Genomic DNA, 8,315 nt, shown 5'->3' with positions numbered 1-8,315 from the left:
ACATACTTGGGCAGTTTGTTCAGGTTTTTGAAGCCATTTTTGCGGTCCATTTCGCGGGCCGCATGTCAATTATGCGATCGCAGCTTGTGTCAGGACTCCTATTTTCTAACTTTTAAAACCCGACCCCATCCCATTAAAAATGCCCCATTAGACCCATTTTCTGTTATCTACTGCTTATAGAGTGAGAGAGGAAGTTCTAGAGAGAGAGGGAGTGATCTTCATCAAGTCCCCACTCAATTCTTGCCCCAAATTCTTGAAGATTGTCAAGTGAAATTTCTAGGTCTTCACCCTAAGAGCTAAGAACTTGTGCCCTAATCTATAATTTCAAATTTTCTATTAAAATAAATGAATAGCAAGTGGGTTCATGGGTATAAGGGTTGATAATCTTGCATGCATAAAAGATAATGGGGTATGGGGAGATTGTGAACTAAAAAGATAGCAATTGGAGTATAAGATTGAAGAAATCTCTCACAAAAGAGACCTAAGATCACAACGCGCACTTAGTGCTTGATAATATGCTCAAATGAGCTAGAATCTTAATCATGTCTCTAATTCTTGGTTCAATTTGTAATTCCTATAAAATAGATTGAATGCTAAGATTCCCGGAACTTTGTAAGAATTTAAGGAAAGCTCGATTGAGGTATGTATGGCTAAAACCCCGTCTTTTTAGAAATTGAGCTCCGTTGGTGTTTGTGTAAATGTGGTAAGATTAAAGTTGGATTGTTGTATTGATTGTTATCTCACATGAATTGGTGTTGCAACTTTATACGCGTGAAAGATGTGTCTCAATATGATCAATTTGCCATTCTTGATAACTTAAAAAGGTGCGAAGAATATGAACCATGTATTGAAATGCTTAGACCTTAAATCAAGATTGAAGTTGCGTTTGTTGTGCCATCTATGTAAAGTCTCATCTATGCTTACAATTTAAATTGCTCTTGTGTGCACGTACTATCCTAAATTACAAAGCTAACATTGAAATTGGAGATGATGTGAAATGTGGCCTAGTGCCAAAAATATGATGTGATAGTTGTGGCCCCAAGTGCCTATGAAATGATATATGTGAAACAAAGATTGAAATGAGATAATTGATGGAAAAGGGAAACGCCTTGGTAAGGCGGCCTAGCCGATCGGGCCGAGATCGGACGCCATGCTGCACACATGGTGGTATTGTGCTGATATTGAATTCCAGAAAAAGGGAAAATGAGATTGTGATTGAAGTATATGTCTCAAATGAGGCAACCTAGCCGATCGGGTCGAGATCGGACTCCACTCAAGATAGCGGTGGTATTGTGAACAATGATGAACAGTGAGAAATGCCCCAAACTAAAAGCTATGGAAAAATGATGTGAAAATTGTATGATTCTTTTATTTGATAATGTTGTGATTGTTTAAAGTTTTTGAGTTATACTTCTTATTTCCTTATTCTTGTATGAAAGTTCTTTCTATCTAGATGGTGTTTAGTTATACATACTAGTACTATTCCATGGTACTAACGTCCCTTTTGCCGGGGGTGCTACATTTTTAAATGAATGTAGGTGGCTCCATAGCGGACAGTGCCGATAGTGTGTAGCGGAGTGTCCTCCTCTCAAAGTCTTGGTGAGCCCCTTTCTCCTTCAAGGGGTTATGTTGTACATCTTTTGTTGTAGACCTCCACTTTTGAGGTATAGCTGGGGCCTTGTTGCCGGCGTTGTCATAATTGTCTTTTGTATCCGTAGAGGCTCTGTAGACGTTTGTGTGGGTTATGTATGGGTGTTGGATGGGGTAATGAACTGTGTTGTAACTCTATACTCTAGTTCTTCTAAACTATAACTGTATGAAATCTTGGAAACTTAGCCATGATTTAAGATTTGTGATATAAAAATGAACTAACAATGTTGAATGTTCGATTTTGCTATTGTCTAAATAAACGAAAGCATGGTTTCCTTAATTGTTTTCAGTTGGGTAGAAAGTGTTAATAAGGCTTGCTCAGTTGGATTCACTCAATTGAGCGCCGGTCGCGCCTCCCGAGGTTGGGGCGTGACATACCAGTCAAGAAAATGAAGTTTAATCCTTTTAGAAATTTATGTACCAAGTTCGATATGATTTAAGAAATTCAAATTAACATTAAGGTTACAATTATCAAAAGTATAGCATGCCTTTGGGTCCTAGACTTCCCAGACTTAAGCATAATAGTCACTATGCACGGACTCTCATCACCTCGTGCGTACGTAGCCCCCACAAATAGAAGCACATAGGGGTGTTCATGGTTTGGTTTGGGTTGGTTTTTCCCTAAACGTAAACCAAACAAGTAAGTCGGTTTTTTATCTATTCGGTTTTGGTCTGTTTTTCGGGTTTTTCGGTTATTTATCGGTTTTTTCTTAAATATGAGACATACACTACCAAACGCACATTCCGGCGACTACATATTCAACGTAACATTGTCAAACCAATTGCACTTTGAGAAATCTATCATTTACCAAGATATACCGATGATAATTGAATCAATTAGTGATGAATAATTTAAGTACTCAATTAAAAATTGATTAATTTTAACATGAAATAAATTCTTGTACTTAACAAAAGAAAACTACCAATCAAACTAGAATTTAAAGGAAAATAAATAGATTATTTTAATAGCAAAGAATTAGACTAAAATACAAACGACTAATTTGTACCATAAAATTTAAGAAATTTTATATATATATATATATATATATATATATATATATATATATATATATATAGGTGTAATAATAAAATTAAATAGCTACTTTTATAGTCGGTTTGGTTCGGTTTTTTTCGGATATTTTGATTAAAACCAAAACCAAACCAAATTTGATCGGTTTGTAAAATTCAAAACCAAACCTAAAAAGTATCGGCTTTTTTGGTCGGTTTTGTTTGGTTTTCGGTTTGGTTTGGTTTTTCGGGTTTGTATGAACACCCCTAGAAGCACATATTGAATTATTTTACCTATGGGGTTAATTCCCTCTTACAACATTAGAAATAAGACTTACCTCGCTCCGAAGCTCCAAAATCGGCTCCCAAGACCTTTTGACAACTCAAACCGATGCCCAACGCTCCAAAACTAGTCCATAAATGAGCAAATCCATAAATATATACTCTAATACTCATTATAATCCGATTTATAATAATTTCTAACCCCGATGAAAAGTCGATAAAAATCATCCTCGGACCCACGTGCCCGGATTTCGAAAATTTTCGAAAATAAACTTTATCCATTACCTCACGAACTCAAATATATAATTTATTCTCAATTCCATTCCAAAATTGTGGTCAAAATCCAAAAATACCAAATTCTAGGTTTATCTTCAAAATCCCAAATTTTCTACAATTTTTCGTGTCTAAATCCATATATAAACCTTGTATTTAACTCAAAACTTGTAGAAATCACTTACCCCTTGATGATGATGGAACCACTCTCAAATTTCTCTCAAAAAATCGCCTAAGTCCAAGTGAGAAGTGAGGGAAATGAGCTAAGTCTCGGATTAAAAAGCCCTTGCACCAGACGCAAATGTCGCACTTGCAACCTCTGGCTCGCAAATGCAATGGTCGCATTTGCGACAAATGCATCGCAAATGCGAAGCCCAGCTGCCCCTGCCATAGTCGCATTTGCAACCAAAATCCTTGCAAATGCGAAGAGGACAGCATCGCAAATACGATCTTCCCTCAGCAGCCTCAGGTTCGCAAATGCGATGGTCGCATTTGCGACCAGTGCATCGCAATTGCGATGGTCGCATTTGCGACCAGTGCATCGCAATTGCGATCACACCAGAACCAGCAATCCAATCTCTTCACAAAATACACCGAAGCTACTCAGAAACTCACCCGAGCCCTCGGGGCTCCAAACCAAACATCCACACAAATCTAAAAACATAATACGGACTTGCTTGAGGGCTTAAATCACATCAAACAACGTAGAATTCATGAATCGCACCCCAATTCAAGCTTAATGAACTTTAGAACTTCAAACTTCTACATTCGATGTCGAAACCTATCAAATCACGTCCGATTGACGTCAAATTTTGCACAAAAGTCATATTTGGTATTACGGACCTACTCCAACTTCCAGAATCGGATTCCGACCCCGATATCAAAAAATCCACTTCCGGTCAAACTTCTCAAAAACCTTCAAATTTCTAACTTTAGCCAAATGACTCCAAAATGACCTACGAACCTCCGAATCCACTTCCGGATGCGCTCCCAATACCAAATCACCATACAGAGCTATTCCAAGGCTCTAAATCCCAAACGGACATCGATAACATTGAAATGCACTTCAACCCAAATTTATGAAATTCTTCCAAAAAAAAGCTAACTTCCACAATAGACGCTTAAACGCTCTCGGGTCATTCTAAACCCGATCCGGATGTACGCCCAAGTCCAAAATCGTCATACGAACCTGTTGGAACCTTCAAATCCCGATTCCGAGGTCGTTTACTCAAACATAAAACCTTAGTCAAATTCTTCTAACTTAAAGCTTCCGAAATGAGAATTCTCTTTCCAAATCAACTCCGAACTTCCCAAATTTCAATTCAGACCATGCTTACAAGTCATAGTACCTGAAGTGAAGCTGCTCATGGCCTCAAACCGCCGAACAACGCGCTAATGCTCTAAACAACCGGTCAGGTCGATACAGTAGTGACGTGCTCAACAGAAGGTCAGCGTCCAACACCAATAATCAACAATGACACATGATATAATAATGATAGTAAAGAGCACAACTCGAGAGATATCAGGCTCAAATCGTTCACAAATACGAAAAATTAGACATGTTTTTTTCAACTATAACAGTTAAAGCCTCAATCTTACCACCGAGATAACTAAAACATGAATTTATCAAGAAAACTATGGTTTCCAGCTCTCAACAACAAGTAAGACATTTTCTTTACCAAATAGAGCGAGAAAAATACATCTCAATGCCTACATGTCAAATATACATGTCAAGTCAATAACATCAAAGAGAAGTCATCAAGCATACTCACACTCATCACCCTCGCGGTGCTTGGTACAAATGATCCTTACCATCACACACACAATCATACTCAGCATTGTGGGTTCCTGGCACAAATTCCCCTTACAATCACACACACAATCACACTTAACACTATATGGGTGCGTGGCACAAATGCCGCTCACCAGATCACATATACATCTCTGTTCTTGCACTCACTGTAAATACTAGACCCCGAAGGGGCAGATCCTTGTCCAAGCACTAATCAATAATCAATATCACATAGCCCAACAAAGTGGCCGGTGCATGTGTTGCCCAAAAACAATACCACTTAGCCCAATGTGGGGCCTGGTGTATGCGCCACCTCAATATGAATAACACTCAGCCCAATACGGGGCCTCAATGCAAGCGTCGCCTCACTATCAATCACCACGGCTTTATGGCCCAAATCAGTCATTCATTCACTCAACTCTCCGTATGTCAACATCTCACATAAACATAATCCAGTTATACAACATGGAATATTACAATGTGCCACAAATTCAACTCAAAACTCGTGTCACGTACATGGACACACATAACGTGTGAGACAGCATATAAAAAGTGCACAGAGATAGATACATAACATGCGAATATAACTATCATGACTGAACAATATGACTACAGCCAAATAGCTCAACATGGAAAAATAGCCCTATCATATCTCAAACAATCAAAAATATAGCCTGACATGATTTCTAGCATCAATAATAACTCATGTAGTCATACAAAGGGAGAAAATATGATACCAAAGATGCATGATAGAAAATACAAGGCATATAATAGCCTAAGAACTACCCGATCATGACTACGGGGTGCACGCACACACGCCCGTCACCTACCACGTGTGTCTGCCCCAACACATCTCAAATATCATAGTTCTATGGGATAATTACCCTCAAATCCAAGTTTAGATATGTTGCATACCTCGAGCAAGCCAAAACCTTACTCTAGAAATGCCATCCAGTGCGAATGGACCTCCGAACAGCTCGATACTAGCCAAAAGCAACTCAAAAACATCAAATAATGCAATAGGAAAGAAACCCAAACGGTAAAGGTCAAATATTTAATCAAATACTCAAAGTCAACCTAAGCTGCACCCCGGAACCCGAAAAAACTTATAAATTCTAACAACTCATTCAAATACAAGTCTAACCATACTAGTTTCATCCAAATCCGACTCCGCATCGATGTTCAAAACTCAATTATTCACTTTAGAAAAGTTTTAACAAAAAAACCCTCAATTTCTCTTAATAAATCTCATATTTTGATGTTAAATCTAGTGATGGATTTATGTAAACCGCATAGATATATATTAGAATCACTTACCCCAAGCTTGTAGATGAAGGTCTAGGTTGATACCCTTCAAAATCGAGCTCCCAAGTCTTTAAAGTGGTGAAGAATAAAATAAAAGCCCAAAAGTCCTATTTATATATAAAAACCTTATCTCACATAGTGTTGACCGCACCTTTCCTAGTGTGGTCCATATTTCCAAGTCTTGAGGCTGCAATCCATATTGTGCAGTCACAATCTAGCAGTAACTACACTTCAGACCATTAGTAAAAACACCATAAACTTGTCACGACCCGGATATCTCCCATCGATGGGACCGTGATGGCACCTAACCTTTAAGTTGCTAGGCAAGCCAACAATTAGAGATTAATACGCTAACTCTTAAACAATTCAGTAAATAACAATAATTAAACCATAACAGATTAAAAGAGCGTGGAATTTTATAATAACCTAAATAATTATACACAACTACCCAGAATCTGGTGTCATAATTCACAAACTTCTAAGAGTCACTACAAATAACTGGTTGAAGGAAAGTACAATTGTTTTCGAGTTAAAAGAAACAGTAAACTGACATAATTGGAAGGGGACTTTAGGGTCTGCAAATGCCGGCAGATCTACCTTGGATCTCCTATGGGATTGAAGTCAGCAGCTCAACTCGGGTCAACACGGTCCAGTACCGAATCTGCACAGAAAGTGCAGAGTGCAGTATCAGTACAACCGACCCCATGTACTGGTAAGTGTCTAGTCTAACCTCGGCGAAGTAGTGACGATTCTAGGACAAGACACTCCTAAACAAACCTGTGCAGTTTATCAATACATATACACTAATAACAACAACTAAAGAAACGAGGCAAAAAGTATTGGGAAGGGGGCATGTTGAGGGGATTACAAGACAAAGAATTACAACGGAACTGAGAACATGAACAATCAATATACCTTAAACAGATAGAAACGGATAAACACAGTAAAGGAAAGTGCACGGCATCACCCTTTGTGCTTTCACTCTCAACCTCACCAAATAAAATAATAGAAACGTGCACGGCATCACCCTTCGTTCTTTTAAACTCAACCTCACCATAATAAAAAATAGAAACGTGCACGGCATCACCCTTCGTGCTTTTACACTCAACCTCACCATAATAAATAATAGATAAGTGCACGGCATCACCCTTCTAGCTTTATTACACGGCATCACCCTTCGTGCTTTAACACTCCCCCTCGCCAAAATAATGAACAATGACAACAGGTAGATAGGAATATCAAGAACAAATCTTACTTCAACACTTAGTTCCACAATACCAACCTCAACTTTGAGTCAATACTCAATCAACACCAAGTTCAGTAAAACATGATAATAAGTTGATCAACACATCGATAGCTAGTCTAAACATGAACAATGTGATCAAAGAATACAACATTTATAAGAATAAGACTCACTCACATGTTATGACTCGGCTACAATGCATAGGTACTCGTCACCTCACCTATAAGTTGTACTCAACATCCAAACACGTAGCAAATAGGAAAATAATACCTAATCCCTCAAGCCAAGGTTAACTACGACACTTACGTCGCTCTAACGGCCAAACTCAAAGCTCAATCACCACTTTTCCCTTCACACAAGCCTCCGGACAAATAGAATCTAGCAAATTACCAACCAAACAATTCAATTTAAGCCTTAGGAACTACCCATGATTGCAAGGAATTTAATTTAGGCCATTGTTGAAAAAGGCAACAAAAGTCAACACCAGGCCCGCTTGGTCCAAACCCGAAATTCGGACCAAAACGATTACCCATTCACCCCCGAGCCCAGATATATAATTGGTTTTGGAATCCGACCTCAATTTGAGGTCTAAATCCCCAAATTTCGAAATCCCTAGTTCCTACCCAAAAATCTCCAATTCCACCATGAAAATCGTAAATTCTAGGTTGAAATCTTGTAAAATGAAGTGAAAGATTAAAAGAAACGATTTAAGAATTACTTACCTATGATTTGGGGAAGAAGTGGTCTTCGGAAAATCGCCTA

The sequence above is a fragment of the Nicotiana attenuata genome, unplaced genomic scaffold (genome assembly GCF_001879085.1).
Source record: "Nicotiana attenuata strain UT unplaced genomic scaffold, NIATTr2, whole genome shotgun sequence".
NCBI lineage: Eukaryota > Viridiplantae > Streptophyta > Magnoliopsida > Solanales > Solanaceae > Nicotiana > Nicotiana attenuata.
Note: the sequence above shows the minus strand (reverse complement) of the source record.